Raw genomic sequence first — 19,373 nt, 5'->3', positions numbered from 1 at the left:
ATTGGTCCCTTGAACTTCGGTTGTGGCACGCATCTCGAGGTAACACCGTCTTTATGCATCGCCATTCTTGAAGAAATCCGTCTTGGGAACTCCGAGAATGAATAAAATTACATAATAAATTACATAATTTCCTATTATACATTTGTAACTAAAATAAAATAAATCTATTAAAATTACAAAACAGTGATACGAGATCACAATAAAATTACAACCGAATCGATATTCCCATACATTTCGGGCAATATCAATTAAAATCTAAGGCCATACTAAGTAAAAATTACATAATTCAAAAATTACATAAATTAAAATTATGACAATCATAAAGAAAATGCAGCATTATAATATGTATGAACATGCTCAATTTCAACATTTTACAATCACAAAAATTACATAAATTCATATTTATGCATAAGTTAATTACCCTAACCTCTTAGGACTCAAAATTTAGTCATCACTAATTATTTGACCATAATTAACTCATATTTCTAAAATTGTTCATTAATGGATCAAAAATTACAAAAATAAGCTATAAACTTCAAATAAATCACAAAAATTTCAAATGAATTCAAAATTTGAAATTTAAACTCATGAACATTCTGGAAAAATACCATGACACTCATAATGTTCAAAAACTTAGATTAAAAATTTCGAAAATTTTCCGGAAAAACAATGTTGCGGTTTATCGGTTTTAACTAAAAATAATCATAAAAACATGAGAAAAAATATATTCATTAACTTTTCAATTTTAGATCTGAAAAAGATAATAAAAATCAACATTAGACGTTTTTTCTAAGTCATAGATTATGTTTTATTAATTTTTCACTAATAATGTCACTATTTATGCTATTTTTCTTCAAAAATCCATAAATCATGCAAAAAGACTTCTTTATAGCCAATTATTTTACACACATCTTGTAAAATTGCATGTGATAACATATTAAATTTCTATGACCAGATTCGAAATTTAACTCATATTAACCTATTTTTCACCTAAATCTGAATTTAATAATGAAAAAATCCATTTTTCGAGCATAACAAGTCCAAAAATTATGAAAATTTACAGGTTATCTCAAAATAATATATGTGACAACATATCCAAAAATCACTGGAAAATTCGAAGTATAGCTATTTTTAGACCAAAAATGACATTTTTACTCATAAAATCATATTTAAATGCCATTATAGTATTATATGAACAATGAAAATCCGTAAATGTAACCAAAATATCCTAAAACATTTTAGGACCAGAAATATTAACATGCATGAATTAATTTCGTGATATGTCATAATAACACAAATTTTACAAGTTTTATATGTTATTCTTATAACTCGGAAAAACTTTTAACCGATTTGCATGCAAACAACCACGGCTCTTGATACCGATTGAAATAAATGTAGATCTATATACATAAACATACTCATATATGTTATAAATTAATTTGTCATAAAATTAAAGATGGATTTTATGCATGCAAACAAATAAACAAAATAGAGAAGAAATCATGTTCTTACAATAGATGTTTCGGTTTTATGGGCACAAAAGAAATCTCCTTTTCTTTTGTTCTTGAGCTTTCCTTTAATGGAAGAAACAAGATCCAAGTGTAGGATCTCTCCCAAGGAATAATACCCAAAGCACACTCTTAATTAAAATTAATATTATAGGAGCTAGTACAATATTAATCTTGTGAAAAATGACTCAAAATAATTTGGTATTTTGATCTCCCAAAACCGGTTGGGAGAGAAAAAGAGAGGAAGTGTTTTCTCTTTCTAAAACTTAATTTTGATAAGTTGGAATGAATGAATAATTCAACACACTCTAGCATGTAGTGTATGACCAAAATTAAGACAAAAATCCTTTTGCCTTTTCCCTTTTGTGGAACCGTGTAGAAGGGGAGAGGAGGAAGAAAAAGACCCAATGCATGCCCTTGTTTGCCTTCACAATGCAAACTAGGGTTGCATGGCTACTAAAGTAAGTCATCATAATGTTTACCACTAATTTAAACAAACACAATATTTGCTTAAATCTCCCCTTAATTTCGGTATATGAGATAATATGGATTCCATATTATTTTTGTCAATTTGTCTTATGTCACATGTCATATGTAACATAAATTTGTTTATGTATTCTTAACATATTAAAAATCAACGTATTAATAAAAATACGTCATATACAAAAATCGACTTAGTAATTCATAATTACTTGTACCAAAATATTTTACCGTTTATAAATCACAACAGTTTGTATTTATAATAATTCATTCAATTCAATTGTTACCTTAAACAATTATTTCATCCGAGTAATGATACGATTCAATTACTCAGACCGTATCTCATTTAATCACATTTCAATGTAATACGTAAATTTTACTTCCAAAATCGTCCGTCAATTTTTCAAGTAATTTAATTAACTCGTAACATTATACGATTAATTAAATGATCAATTAAGAGTGTTGCCCTATAGGTATGACCTAGGGGTCAATCGATCACCACCGTCGACGACAAGAAATGTCAAACTCTAGTCACCAATCATTACCGATATATGTTGACCAGTTGACAGTAAAAATACTTTCCAATTGCATTCTTTAAAATGAGATTTAATAATGATATTTAAATCATGTGATCGCACTATTGTTGAGGACACATTTCCCAACAGCATTTAGAGTGATCTCTACGGCTGTAGCACTCATGTTCTAACCCCATCTTCATATTATTGTCAGATTGTTCCGTTAGGAAGTTTAGGACTTTTGTGCTACCTTCCCACTTATCATAGACCTTTCTAGCATGTAGAAGTAGGTCTTTTAGGGTTTTAATTTCCTCTTGACATTTCGTGTGATCTACATCATTTTCGTTCTTAAAGTTATCACGAAAGTCTTGGAATCGTTTGTTAAGAAGGAATACAACATCGGAATGTTGTTTCTTAACATTGATCATGTCGGTCTTAGATTCCTTTAATTGCTTTGAAAGGGAATCTATCTCTTTCTTTTGGTCTAAGATCACTGCTTCATCAGATGTGACCTTAGTTTCCAAAATATCTCTGGCTTTTCTAAGTTCTAAAGTTATAGCTTCATTAGCTATAACTTTGGCTTGAAGGTGCTTGATGTTAAGCTTTAGGTCTGAAGTTATAGCTTCATTAGCTATAACTCTGGACTCTAATTCCTTCTTTTCAGCCATTGTAGAATCTAACGTTGTTGCTTTCTCAGCTATAACCTTAAATTTTAACTTCTTAGCTTTGGCCTTCAGAGTATGATTCTCTTTTGCAATTTCGAGAATCTGTTCCTTTAGATCTTTTAGCTCCAGGTCCTGTTCGTGACACTTATCGAGAGATTGTTCAAAGAATTCAATTAAAGCACTTTTAGACAATTTCTTAACGCGTTTTTTAAGCTCAAGATAACTTACCTCTTCATCGTCATCTTCGTCTGATTCTCCAAGAAAGCAATAATTTGAGTGTGAGTTTGTGCTTTCATCGTCGCTGTCGGAGATAAGGTCAAAACTAACACTGTTGAGACAAAGGTTGGCTACTTCGTCGTCTTCTGAGTCAAGGTCTCCACAACACGAAGCCATCATAACCTGTTTGAATTCTCTCTTTGTCTTCTCACGTTTTGTCTTGTCCTTGATCTTCTCCCATGTTGGACAATCCTTGATCATGTGATCAGATTCTCCACACTTGAAGCAACCTCTGTTTGTGAAAGATGACTTTGATTCTGTAACCTTTTTGTTGGATAACTTGTTGTTGTTGTAGGATGAATTTGTTTGTTTGTTTCGAAATATTTTATTTTTGAAGCGGCGTGCAAACAAAACAGTCTCATCCTCTAAATCAGAGTCAACATCTTCGCTTTTCAAGGCCATACTCTTATTTTGGCTAGGTTCAGCGTCATCTTTCTTAAGAGTAATTTCATGGGCCATGAGAGCACCGATGAGTTCTTGATAGGATAGGTTTTCAAGATCTCGTGATTCATCCATAGCAGTGACTTTAGCACGCCAATTCTTAGTCAGGCTTCTAAGAACCTTTCTAGCAATGTCCTCAGTACTGAATTTCCTACCTAGGTTTTTCAGTTCGTTTATGATGCAAACTATGCGGACATACTATCTAAGGACTCATTAGGCTCCATAATGAATAGCTCATATTTTTGCATAAACAAATCTATTCGGTGCTCCCTAACAATGGAAGTACCTTCATAAGCTAGTTCAAGCACATCCCATATCTCCTTGGCCGTAAAGCACGAAGAAAACCGATCAAACTATGTAGAAGTCATTCCGTTTTGTAGGAGACTTATTGTTGTGGAGTTCTTTTCGGCCTTCTTGTAGTCGGCCTCGAAATAGTCCTCTTCTTTCTTTTCATAGGTAGTGCCTTCCTCGGATGCTACAAGAATTTTGTGCGGTCCGTTTTGAATAATCTTCCAGCACTTCCAATCGTGACCATTCACATAGTTAGTCATCATGTTTTTCCACAATCCATAATTCTTCCCATCAAAGACGGGACACTTGAGATATTTGGAATCCATTTATCACGTGATAGGCAGCGGAATATAAAACGATAAGATAAATAAAAACAAGATAGATCAGCCTCTTTGCAGTTAGGCAATCAAAAGCACGAGTCTCTGATACCAATTGAAGAGTCTATCGATCCGAAATACTCAAGATGAGGGGGGGTGAATTGAGGATTTAAAACTTTTGAAAGCTTTTTCGATTGTAAGAATATAATTGATTATTTAAAGTTTATTGATTAAACTTTAACTAACCAACTAGTGAATGTAAAACAAAATAAACAAACGAACGAAAGTGAGGAGACACACGGTTTTTGAAGTGGTTCAGTTTCACAAGTCGAAACCTACGTCCACTATTCTCGATTAATAAATTTAGTACCTTTCTACGGATTACAAAATTACTAACCCAACTCGTACAACTAACTCTAGCTGTAACTCAATGAGTACCGTTAAATACCCGAGTGACTAACTTACGCTAATAAGAAACCACTAATGATTCTTGCAAAGGTTCACGTTAATGAACAAGTAAGAAATCAAATAAGCACTATTATCTTATAACGATAACTTAACAAATGAATATACGAGTTTAAAACACATGACATTTTAAAAATAACAAAACGGTTTTCTGCTTTGAAACACACGATTTTGCTTTGTGAAAATAAGATCAATTTTTATGCTTAAGGTCTCTATCTTAAATATTGCAAAAAGCAAAGTATTTATAGGAAGGAAAGAATAAGGCAACTCGGTTTCTAGAAACCCTAATGGCCGAAAATAGGAGATATGTTAACAAATCATATCTTCTATTATTTCTTTCCTAAAAGCCTAAAAGATAATAAAGAATATTCCAAAAGATAGAATATAATCTATTCAATTATTATCTTTACTATAAATTCTAAGATATGATAAGATTTTCTATAACTAGAATATCTTTTATCATAAACAAATATATTAAGTAAGATATACAAGATATGTAAAGATATAAAATCTTTACCAAATATATCTTAGTTTACACGAGATGTCACGGCTCATATGCCTCGTGACTCGTGCAAACCCTATCTCAATATATGGGTTAGAATTTAGGTTTTAAGAGAGGCTTTGTTGAAACCCTAATTAGTAGCATGGTCTAACTCATAAGTTGACCCAAAACAACTACTAGTCAACGTTCAACAAGGAACCGAACTCCCCACTAAACCGGGCTTTATTAAGTAAATACTTTTACTAAAACATTTAAAATAAAATTTAAACAATTTTAAAAACAATTTTAAAACATTATATGTCGTGTATAGTAAACTCAGCATCTCAATGTTATAGTAAGAGAGCTATAACATTGAGCTCTTTTACTAGTAATGTTATAGCTGCAAAGCTATAACTTTACTAATTCAAGAAACTCATTCTTGGTTATCATTACGAGATAATCACCTATACTATTCTAATCTTCAAGAAGATCTTCGAGTATAGGCTACGTCATCATCCAAGCTTGATTAATCTTTAGACGGACTTCGTCTTCACATAAATCTTGAATGAATCTTCACATCGTTTGATCTTGAATTGAGGTTTGACTATTGTATACTTCCATCACAACTTCCTTTGTTGCTTGTATTAGATAAATCGAATCTAAATGACTTAGACAAACGATTACGCGCAACAAGTATATAAATTATAAAGCACCTTGACATCATCAAAACATAAACATATATACTATATGGTTCAACAGTTACTGAAACTGAGTACCCTACTGCAAACATTTATGCTTTTCTTGCTATTCCTTCATTGGAGAGGTCTTGGCCTCTCTGTTGCGGGGTTGGCCATCTTCCTCGCTGCCTGAAAGCTGATGATGCTACCAGGGTGCCTAAACCTTGGAAGGCTGTTAGTGCTTCTACTTCAGGCAGTAAGTCTATTTTATTTTCTTTTTTCTTCCTATTTTGGCTCTTCCATGATAGTTAGTTTTTATTTCTAATGTAGTGTTTCGTATTATAGCCACCAGGTCATCTACTCGCCTTGCCAGATTTGGTATGGCTGATCTTTCAGCCAGATTGGCTAAGATTAAGGAGGAAGGCTCCTAGGAAGGTGGTGATGCTGAGCCTGTTATTGATTTAACCGAGTTGTCTGATGCTGCCAAGGTTTCTACTGTTCCTGCTGCCTCTTCTGAAGCAGCTCAGAAGAGAAAAAAAGAAGATGTTGATATGTTTGCCCCAGTCAGGGAAGTGAGAGCCAAGGTAGAAAATGTGGAGGCTGCTAAGGTAAAAATCAGGGACTATGCTGCTTCCAAGTCAGATGTCATGCTCACCCTTGATCCTATTGAGACTGCTACTCAGGCAGTTACTTCAGTAAATCACTCTGTCAGCCTTTTGGCAAGTGCCTTGGCTGCTATAACAGAGGTACGCCATTTTTTTTATTGTTATGTATATTTCGTAATATGTGTATTTTATTTGGAGGTTTTTATTATTATGACATAATATTTATACTATTCTTTTTGTTTTTCGTTAGGGTGTCGCGGCATGTCTCCACAACGCATATCAGGCTACTTCTCTGGTAGCCAGGATTGATCTTATGAGGTCCGATCATGATAGGCTGAAGTCTGAACTGGATGTTGCTCGGGCTGACCTGGTTGTTAAGGCTGCTGATTTGGCGAAGGCGTAGGCTGAGAGGGATGTTGCTAAGGCTGAGGCAGGCTCAAACAAACAGCTTTTACAGGAGGCGTTGGACACACGAATGAAGAGCTTACCCTCGAGAGGGATAATTTAGAGTTCAAGCTTGATGATGCCTCCCTGTATTTTTAAATTAAGGGTAGGGCAGCTGCTATGTCGGAGCCTGTGGAGGCTTAGGCGAATTGGAACCATGAAGCTGAGATGGCCTTCGCTGCCTCTAAGTATCCTGATCTGCACAACATGGGCAATGAGCAAGAGGTCGATTCTCCAGGGGAGCAGGATGTTGATGCTGAGGCTGGTCAGGCCAAGAGTGGGAGTGTTGATGTTGTTTCTAAGGAGAAGCAGTAATTTGAATTTTTCTTTGCTGGTATTGGCCCATCTAGGGGGTATGTCCCTGGACAAACAATTTTATTTTCTTTGTTTTGATGCAGATCAGGGAGACTATCCCTGGCTTTTATGAATATTTTGGTGCCTTTGCCCTAGGGGGTAAGGGCTTTACTAATATGATATTAATGGCCTTCCTTGGCTAATTTTGCTTACTTCCTGACGTTCTGTTTGCTTTTGAATTTTTTGAACCTGTGAACTTTGTTTTTCCAATCCTGTGGACCTGTCAAAATCTTTATTTTGTTAACCTGTAAGACATTTTTGAACTTGTCCTGTTATTTGAGCTCTCGTGAGTAATTCAACCAAGTATGGTTTTTGACATAGTGGTTGAAGAGGTGGGAAAACCGGCCTGACAGGAGGGCTTATGTCCCCTGCCTGACTGGAGGGCTTGGTACTCGGCCTGACAGGAGGGCTTTTTAGATTAATGGTTGGGATGGAACACCCTTCCACCGTCTTGCTGCGTCCAGTCGTTTGTAAAGTTGTGCAGTAAACTTAGTCAGGTCAGGCAATTATTTCATGCCTGATTGGTCATGACATTTACTGTATCTGGTGATGGTTACCAACTCGTTAGGCACAATTAAGTGCAAAGTTTTGTTTCAGAAATTGATATATAGTAGAGTAGCCCTCAATCCTGAATATTTATGCATATAAACATTTATCATGTATAATTGTTCAGGATTCAAAAAATAAGAGAAATTGGGTTAGTTAGATATATAGACATGGATTGCACATAGAGCATATGAAACACGAAATTTTTCAGGTAGCACGTCAGGTTGAATCACTGATAGTAAAGATAAAGTTTTTTACCTGATTTTGGCTTGACATAGGTTTTTATATATGGAATAATTTCAAATGTGTTACATTCCAAGATCTTGGGATCATTTCTCCTTCTAATGTTTGGAGCCTGTATACTCCTTGTCCAACGATTGAATCAATTAAGTAAGGGCCTTCCCATGTAGGGGCGAGCTTGCCTGCTGATTTTTCTTTTTTGTTTGGAAAAACTTTTCGTAGGACAAGATCTCCTTCCCTAAAAACTCTAATTCTAACATTTTTTGTTGTAAGTCATGGCTACTGCTTATTGGTATGACGCCATCCTGATTTTGGCAGCGTCTCTTAGCTCTTCTGTCAGGATTAGGTTCTCTTGCATCAGGTCTATGTTTGCTTCAACGTTGTTCAGGCTATATCTTGATGTCGGCACCCGAACTTCTACAGGGATAACAGCTTCACAACCATACACCAAAGAGTAGGGTGTTTGGCTTGTCAATGTTTTTTGGGTCGTCCTGTCTGCCCATAGCACTAATGGAAGTTCCTCAGCCCATCTGCCTCGTCTTCTTTTTAGTTTCTTCTTTAGGCAGCTTATAACTACCTTGTTACTGGATTCAGCCTGGCCGTTGGCCTTTGGATATCCAGGGGTTGATGTTACCAGGCTGATATTCCATTCTTGGCAAAATGCTTTGGTCTTTTTCCCCACAAATAGGGTTCGATTGTCACATACTATTTCTGATGGGACTCCATATCTGCAAATAATATTCGTCCTGATGAAGGATATTACTTCTTTTTCGGTTACTTGCCTGAAAGAGTCAACTTCGATCCATTTGGAGAAATAATCAGTCATAGCCAGCATGAATACTTTCTGTCATAGACCTACAGGCAACTTTCCTACAGTATCCATGCCCCACTTCATGAATGGCCAGGGTGCGGAAATTGAGTGAAGGAGCTCAGATGGTTGATGTATTATTGGTGCATGAACTTGACAGGCTTCACACTTTGAAGAGTATTCCAGGCAGTCAGCCCTCAGTGTACACCAGTAGTAGCCTGTCCTGAGTACTTTACTTGCCAGACTCTTTCCTCCTTTATGGTTACCACAATGTCCATCGTGTATTTCTTGAAGTAATTGTTTGGCTTCGTCAGGCTCCAAGCATCTTAGGTATGGTCAAGCCTGCGATCTCTTGAATAAAGTGTTATTGATAACAGCATAGGTTGAAACTCTGATTTTAAAAGCCCTTGATTCGTGTCTTCCCTAAAGTAGTATTCCTCGGAGAAACCAATCATAGTAGTGTTCGGTCCAAGAATTACTATCCTGATTGATAGGGTTGACTTGTTCAGCCTTGCTGATAGCCGGCTCTAATAAATGAAAAATTGGAATTTTATCGAAAACTGCGGGGGTAAAATTTGAACCTAGGATGGCCAAAACATCAACCTGCATGTTCAGGTCTCTTGATATTTGATCTATATCGAATAAAGCAAATTTAGCGCTAAGGTTTTTAGCATATTCTAAATACGAAATCATTTTTGCATCGTTGGCCGTATAAATCCCCTTTATTTGATTAGCAATTAAAAGTGAATCAGTTTTTACCTTTAGGTTTTGAACACCGAGGTCTAGACATACCTTCAAGCCTGCTATCAGAGCTTCATATTCCGCTTCATTGTTAGTAGCTTTGAATTCACAGCTTATAGCCTGAGCTATCATGTCTCCCTGTGGCGATTTAAGCACTAATCCTAACCCTGTCGCCCTGGCATTAGATGCCTCATCTATGAATAGAGTCCATTCTTGGTTTGGGGTTTTATTTTCTAATTGATTAACCTCTTTTTCCAGGTCAGATTCTAGGTTAGGGTTGAAATCAGCCACAAAGTCTGCCAAGGCCTGCGATTTGATCGTTGTCCTGGGTTCGAAGGAAATTTCATATGTACTAAGTTGAACTGACCACTTGACCATCCTACCTGATAATTCAGGCTTGCGTAGGACAGATTTTATGGGTAGGTTGGTCCTGACTATAATGGGGTGGCTTTCAAAATAAGGATGTAGCTTAGTACATGACATAATTAAAGCTAAGACATATTTTTCAAGTAATCCATACCTCATCTCAGCATCCAGCAGGCTCTTACTTACATAATAGACAGGATGTTGTTGGCCTTCCTGTTCTTTTACAAGGATCGCATCGATGTTGTGTCGGTGACGGATAAGTATATCTTGTGAGGGTTCTCCCTTCTCTGGTTTAGCTAGTAAGGGTGGAGATGACAGATAAGATTTTAGGTCTTGAAAGGCTGCTTAATGTTCATCCGTCCACTGGAACTGCTTGTTTGTTCTAAGCAGGTTGTAAAATGTTTTACACCTTTCAGAGGATCTTGATATGAACCGATTCAGGGCGGCTACCCGGCCTGTCAATTTTGAATATCTTTGACAAACTTGGTTGGCTGAAGTTCCAGGATAGCTTTTATCTGTTCTGGGCTGGCTTCTAGGCCTCTCTTCAAAACCATGTAACCAAGGAACTTACCTGCAGAGACTCCAAAGTGGCATTTTGTAGGGTTGAGCTTCATGTTGTATTTTTTCAATATTTGGAACGCTACTTCCAAATGCTTCACATGATCTTTTGCATTCTTGGATTTTACCACCATGTCGTCTATGTAGACTTCCATGATATCACCTATTTGATCCTTGAACATCATGTTGACTAGGCGCTGGTACGTTGCCCCTGCGTTTTTCGGGCCGAAAGGCATGGCTGTGTAACAATATATGCCTCGGTCTGTAATGAATGCAGTACTCTCCGGGTCAGCAGGGTGCATTTTTATTTGATTGAATCCACTGGAGGCATCCATGAATGTCAGCATCTCATGCCCTGCTGTGGCATCTACCATGGCATCAATATGTGGCAAAGAAAATGGGTCCTTAGGGCAGGTTTTGTTCAAGTCAGTGTAATCTACACAAACTCTCCATTTTTCGTCCTTCTTCTGCACAAAAACCACGTTAGCCAGCCACTCAAGGTACATTACTTCCCTGATCATTCCCATATCTAGGAGTTTTTCCACTTCCTCGTTGATTATTGCATTTCTTTCAGCTGCAAATTTTCGTCTTTTCTGTTGTACATGCTTAAAAGATGGATCAATATTAAGTTTGTGTGTAATTATATCAGAACTAATTCAAGTCATATCAAAATGAGACCAAGCAAACCAAGATGATTTCTTTTTAAGGAATTTTACCAGTTCGGGTCTGACACTATCTAGGGCGTCAGAGTCTACTAGAACATACCTGTTAGGGTACTCAGGGTCTAGGATTACCTGATCTGTTTCCATTCTGGGAGGTAGGGATGGCAGTGGATCGGGGACCCGACCCAGACCCTGAGGGTCGGATCCTAATGGGTCGGGTATGGGTCTCATTTTTTCAGATCCAATGGGTATGGGCCGGGTATGGGTCTTAAGAAAGTATTTCGGGTCCGGGTCCGGGTCTAAGTTATGAGACCCATACCCGACCCTTAGACCCTTTAATAAAAAAAATCACAACTTCTCTGAATTCATACTGACAGACCGTAGAAACCAAAGAACCTAAAGTCTCGTTCTCTTCCCTCATCCCACAAAGTGATAAAACCCAACTAAACTCTTCTGACAATACCACCACTCCACCACTGACACAAGGAAACCACCGCCACAGCACTGATACGCCACTGACAACCATCTCTCTAATAGGCGGCGACCGACAACCACTATTAACGGCAGCCAGCGACGGTCAGATGGAGACGGCTATCAAGTACGATATTGATTTTAGGGTTCCGAGTTTGATTCTTTCACATGTATTTGGAGGTAAAATTAATTTTGGTCTTCTTTGTCTTTCTTAATCTCTTTGATATGTATATTGAATTTGGTAGTGTACAATAGAGATTAATAAACTCATAATGTTAAAGTAGTATGAATTTTTTTTTTAATATTATAGACCCCATAGCTGTAATCCTGCTATTAAAGTGGTCAAAATTCGGACCATGGGTAGACCCGGACATCCCCCTTACCCATAGGGTCCGGGTATGGGTCCTCAAATTTTAGACCCTTGTGGGTCTGGGTCGGGTACGGGACCAAAGGGAAAATCTCGGGTCCGAGTCCGGGTCTGGATGGACCCTACCCAGACCCTACCCATTGTCATCCCTACTGGGAGATGCTACATAGGTACTCTTGACAGGGTACGGTAATTGCTATGCGAAGGACTTACCTGCCTTGGAGGGTTTCAAGGCTGTGGTATAACATTCTTGGGTTATCTTGTGATCCCCTTTGATTGTGGCTATATCCCAATCCGTTGGTATCTTAATACACTGGTGATAGGTCGAGGGCACAGCTTTAACATTATGAATCCAGGGTCTGCCTAGAATTGCGTTGTAGTATGACAAGCAATCTAGGACTCCAAATTTCTCATAGGATGAGACTCCTTCAACGTAGGTTGGAAGATGGATTTCTCCTAATGTGCTTCTGGTTTCTCCACTGAATCCTACCAAAACGCTGGACTTTTTGGTTATTTGATCCTCGTTAATTTTCATGGGCTTCAGTACGTCAAGCATGATCAGGTTCACTGAGCTGCCTCCATCTACTAGGATCCGTCTTATTGTGGCGGTTCCAATCTGCATAGAAATTACCAGGCCATCATGATGAACATCGGGAATGCCTACCAGGTCACAATCACTGAAAGTGATTATTGGGAGGTGATCCGGTTTATAGGGTGATGCAATCCTTGGCGTCCTGGCTATCTTCTTTGCTGCTGAACTGGTCAGGCCGCAGATTTCTGATCCACCAGATATGAACTTTACTTCATAGATCGGAGGTGGTGGAGGAAGGCTGCGATCCTACTTATGCTCCTGGTTCTCTTTGCCCTGGTCTACATTCCTGCCCTTTGTCTTGATCAGGTCTTTCAGGTTTCCAGATTTCAGCAGGTAAGCCACTTCTTTCCTCAGGGTAAAGCAATCATCCGTCGTGTGTCCAACGTCCATGTGGAATTCGCACCATTTGGAGTTATCTCTAATAGGGTTAGGATTTTCCACCTTTCTAGGCCATCTGACGACTAGTCCCATGTTGTCAAGCCTCTGGATTAACCCTGCAATATCAACACTGAAGTTATGCTCAGAAATAGGTGGGAAAACTTTAGCCTTACCTTGATATTCATGTGCTAGGTTAACTTCTGAATGGTCCGGCCTGGAATATGGAGTAGGTCTGTAATTGTTTCCTTTGTTGTTCTTCCTATTGCTCTTTTCATAGTCCTTTGGTCCACTGGATGATCCGACTTTGTAGCTCTTGTCTTCTTCCAGCCTGATAAAAGCAAGAGTCTTGGCCTGGACATCTTCGAAGGTACGGCAGGGATACTTAGTAAGCTCATTGTATAAGTCACTATGAGGTTGTAACCCCTGCCTGAAGCCTCCACTGCCGTTCCAACGTCACACTTGGGAATAGACACTTTTTCTTTGTTGAATCTGGCGAGGAATGTCCTGAGAGATCAGGCTTCTGTGTAATCCTGTAAAGATCACTGGATCGCTTCTCCAACTCCCTGCTACTCGCAAACTGTAATACCCCGCTTATCCAAGAGCCTTATATTAGGCCTCTAAGATAAGAGACCGTCTTACCATCTCAGTTACCTGAGGTAAGTAGTATAAGAAACAACGTTACCAGGTACTTAAATGTAAATTTAGCGAATGGAAAAAAAAAATACTTGTCCGCATTGGACTTACAATAAACGCGGCCTAAACATGCCAATGAATAAAGAACTAGTTTAATTAATTAAATTACAACCAATAATGAGTCTAGTAGTAAATAAATATTTAAGTCGAAAACTAGGTGGAGACACGATTCCAGCGCACTCGTCCCATCCCAAGCAATCATCCAGCAACACTAATATACTTGTATTAATCTGTTCCCATGACGGAAACAGATATATAAAACACCCAAAACAAGTCAACTCATGATCTATAATAAATAAAACGAACAATATGTGAATAATATAAAATAAATAAATATCGAGCCAAGTTATTGCACTGTCTCATTCATATGTCACAAGTAGTTTGTTGCCAAGGCTTTTAGCCCGAGCTCAACCACATCATGTGGACTAGCCACGCCAGGTCCAGGGCAAACTCCTTACATCGTGCCCTGCCTGTCCTATACGTCCAAGGTCCACGGCTCTTCCACATCCCCGTGCCTGGCCTATACAAATCAAAACCATTTCGCAAACCCTATACCAAAACAGTACCAGTACTAGTGCCAATGACGATGCTCTTGAAATTCATGCCACGATAACAATATATACATGTACCGAATAAACAATGTCATTGCTACAATACCAAGTTCCATTATATGTATACATTAACAAACCAATGACGTATGCAACATGATAAAATTGCCAATGAATTTAAACAACTGTGCCAAACAAATATTTCCACAACCAATAAATTGCTCACACATACGCACCTTTGTACAACAATGAAGATAACAAGCAACTACGACAGCTAAGCACACATTAAAACCCCGCAAGTAATGTTGAGTAGCTAGCCTACCTTTATGAAAGTGTCCAAGCTCAGCAAATAATACTAAAATGCTTCTTCGACAAAGCCGTCACCTAACAAAATAAATAGCATACAAATTACTAACTAGTCTAAAATAAATTAGTGTAGTATAAAACCAAACATCAAAATACCAGCCTCGTGATGACTTTATACCAACATGCCTAATTGTTAACTTTGTCATATAGTTTATTATAGGACATTATACGTAGTTGCCAACTGATCCCCTAAAATACTTTCATTTAATTTTTAAGGACATGGGCAACACTATACTTTGTCGCTTAAGATTTTAAAAAGAACCAGACTAATCAAAGGCCGTTTCAGCAGCATTAGGAACCATCATGCTATACATATCAAATGGTATCACTAGTTCAGCAAGTCAGTCCCCTTGTTGGTCGATCGACTTTGCTGCTATTGTCACCAACCGACACACATACCATCACCACACACGACACCTACAGTATACACACTCCCAACTAACACCCCAGACACCCATACAATTATGTATAAGACGGTCTTAAGACGAGGTATAAGACGGTATAAAACTTAAGCACCAACCATCAAAACACACGGTTCAACCGTGAATGATTCCTAGTCCAACAAACCTCAACCCTTGGTCAGTCAACGCATATAAAATCGTCTCAATAAACTACAAACAAAAACCCCCAATTCAATTTTTAGGGTTACGAAATTCGAACCATACACTACAATAATAAGCTAATAATCGAATTAAAGATGATAGGATAGTCTTACTTATGAATTAGGATGAAAATAAGCTAAGAAAATCGTCACAAAATCTGATCAACCCTTCCCGTTTCTCGCGTCTCTCGTCCGTCGTTCCTCTCCAGTTCTCAGCTTTTGTTTTTTTTCTAGTTTGTGTTTATGTGAAATAGGGTAGCTTATGTTCAAATTTATGAGTGTATATAGAATTGGGCTCTTAAAACTCTCGGCCCAACCGAGATTTAATTTTTTTTTTTTTTGAAACCGTCTCACTTATTAATCCTGACTCGTAATAAACTATTAAAATGAAATATTAATTGCTAATTAAATTTTATAAAAATTACGGGTATTACATTCTTCCCCCCTTAAAATGAACTTCGTCCCGAAGTTCACCCAAGACTAACACAAGACACACCCACTAAAAGCATAAATTACTAAATTTAAACGGTATTTTACATTCTACCCTCCTAAAAGGAAGGTTACGTCCCCGTAACCATATACGTACCTAATGAAAAAGATGAGGATATTTCTCGCGTATGGAGGCTTCTGTCTCCCACGTAGCTTCCTCCACTTCATGATTAGACCATAGCACCTTCACTAAAGACACTTCACCATTCCTAGGTTTGCGAACTTTGGTGTCCAATATCTCCTTAGGAAATTCTTCATAAGTCAATTGTTCATCCAGCTCAATATTCTCAATTTCCAGCACATGTGACAGGTCACTTACATATTTTCTCAGCTGTGACACGTGAAACACATTATGGACTCTTGCTAAAGATGGAGGTAGGGCAAGACGGTATGCTACCCCACCAACTCTATCCAGAATCTCATAGGGTCCCACATATTTCAGACTTAACTTTCCACGTTTCCCAAATCTCATAACTCCCTTCATTGGTGACACTTTAAGCAACACCTTATCACCAACATTGAACTCAATTTCGGATCTCCTCAAATCTGCATAACTTTTCTGACGATCTTGTGCAGCTTTCATCTTCTTTCTAATTATTTGAACTTGTTCAATCATCTCTTGGACCATGTCAGGTCCCACCACCATCCTCTCAGCACTATCATCCCAGCAAATTGGACTTCTACACCTCCTACCGTACAAGGCCTCAAAAGGAGCCATGCCGATACTGGCATGGTAGCTATTATTATATGAGGATTCAATCAAATCCAGCTTCTCCTCCCAATACCCTCCAAACTCCAAAATACATGCCCTAAGCATGTCTTCTAGTGTCTGGATGGTTCGCTCCGCCTGACCATCCGTCTTAGGATGAAATGATGTACTTATTTTCAATTGTGTTCCCAAAGACTCTTGCAGCTCCTTCCAAAATTTAGATATAAACCTCGAATCTCTATCTGACACGATATCCCTAGGAATCCCATGCAATTTCACCACATTCCTCCTATATGCCTTAGCCAACTCAGCCTTACTCCAAGTATCTTTCATAGAAATAAAGTGAGCAGACTTAGTTAATCGGTCCACAATTACCCATATCATATTGTTCCCCTTTTGACTCTTAGGTAATCCCACAATAAAATCCATAGATATACACTCCCATTTCCACTCAGGAACCTCCAAGGGTTGCACTTTCCCTTGAGGCCTCTTATGCTCTCCTTTAACTCTCTAACAAGTCAAACACTTAGCTACAAATTCCGCTACTTCTCTTTTCATTCCAGGCCACCAAAATGTTTTCTTCAAGTCTTTATATAATTTATCTCCTCCAGGGTGAACTGAATATGGAGTATTATGAACCTCGGACAAGATACTCCTCTTCAATTCTTCATCATCAGGAACACGCCAATGACCCTCAAAGCGGAGGCTACCATCAGCATCTAACCCAAACCGTGTAGTCTCCCCACTGGCAGTAAGGGCCCACCATTTCGCCATCCTAGAATCATATTGCTGCTTCTCCCGGATCTCAGAATACAACTCAGGCTCCATAGTCAAATCACCAATACTCTCTCCTTTTTTTATCACATGGACTCCCATCTTTTCAATTTCATCTCTCAAGCTCACGCGTGACAAAGCACTGCATAGGTGATCAATAGATTTCCTACTCAGTGCATCTGCCACCACATTTCCCTTCCCCTCATGATACACAATTTCCATATCATAATCACTAATCAACTCTATCCACCTTCTCTGCCTCATATTCAACTCTCTCTGGGTGTAAATATACTTCAAACTTTTATGGTCTGAAAACACCTTGAATGTCGCGCCATACAGGTAGTGTCTCCATAACTTCAGTGCAAATACTACGGCTCCCAATTCAAGATCATGGGTAGGGTAATTCTCTTCATATGGTTTCAACTGACGCGAAGCATAGGCTATCACTTTTCCAGCTTGCATCAAGACACACCCCAACCCATTCTTTGAGGCATCAGTGTACACCTCAAAAATTTCACTCCCCTTTTGTAAGGCTAAGATAGGAGCTGTGGTCAAGTGCTCCTTAAGAGTTTGGAATGCTCTCTCGCAACTGTCATCCCACCTAAACCGATTCTCCTTCCTCATCAAAGTTGTTAAGGGCTTGGCTATTTTCGAGAAATCCTTCACAAATATCCTATAATACCCAGCTAACCCCAAGAAACTTCTAATGTCTGCCACATTCTTAGGTTCTACCCAATTAGACACCGCCTCAATCTTACTTGGGTCTACCGACACTCCCTCTTTCGAAATCACATGGCCAAGGAATGCTACTTTCTCTAGCCAAAACTCACACTTACTCAATTTTGCATACAAGTTATTGTCCCTCAAGGTCTGTAAAACTAGCCTCAAATGTTGTTCATGCTCTTCTTTAGTTTTTGAATAAACAAGAATGTCATCAATGAAAACAACCACAGACTGATCCAGGTAGGCACTAAACACCCAGTTCATTAAATCCATAAATACAGCAGGTGCATTAGTTAACCCAAAAGGCATTACCACAAATTCATAATGGCCATACCTAGTCCTAAAAGCTGTCTTAGGAATGTCCCCTTCCTTGACTCTCAACTGGTGGTACCCCGATCTCAGGTTTTAGAAAACACACCAGCGCCACTCAGTTGGTCAAATAGGTCATCAATGCGAGGTAAAGGGTATCTGTTTTTTATAGTCACATTGTTCAACTCCCTATAGTCAATGCACAATCTCATACTTCCATCTTTCTTCTTTACAAATAGGACAGGTGCTCCCCAAGGTGAAACACTCAGTCTCACATAGCCTTTCTTTAGTAACTCCTCTAACTGCTTCTTTAATTCCTCCATCTCCTTTGGTGCCATCCTATAGGGTGCCTTTGAAATTGGTCCAGTCCCCGGTTTCAAGTCAATGCTAAAGTCTATCGCCCTCTTAGGTGGTAACCCAGAAATTTCTTCAGGAAAAATATCATAAAATTCACACACAACTGGGATTTCATCCCTCTTAGGTTCGGCCTCTCTTGTGTCCCTCACGTGACACAAATAAATTTGACATCCCTTCCTCAGATACGATTTTAGGGTCACAACATTTATAAATTTCACCTTTGGTTCGATCAGAAAACCCTTATAAGATACTCTCACCCCTTTAGGTCCTCTTAAAGATATTTTTCTTTGGTAACAATCTATAAAGGCTCTATGTTTAATCAACCAATCAATTCCCAGAATTATTTCGAAACTTCCTACAGGAAACTCAATCAAGTCTACTAAAAATATCACCTCACCAATCTTAATTTTTACATCTTTATATATTTTAGTACACCTTACAGACTCTCCCGAAGGTATCCCCACATTATCATTAATAAGAACTGGGTCATTTAATTCTAGGTATTTGGCATGCTTACAAGACACGCACGAGTGGGTTGCTCCCGAATCAAATAACA

This window comes from Silene latifolia, chromosome X (genome assembly GCF_048544455.1).
Source record: "Silene latifolia isolate original U9 population chromosome X, ASM4854445v1, whole genome shotgun sequence".
Lineage (NCBI taxonomy): Eukaryota > Viridiplantae > Streptophyta > Magnoliopsida > Caryophyllales > Caryophyllaceae > Silene > Silene latifolia.
This window is presented reverse-complemented; position numbering follows the sequence as displayed.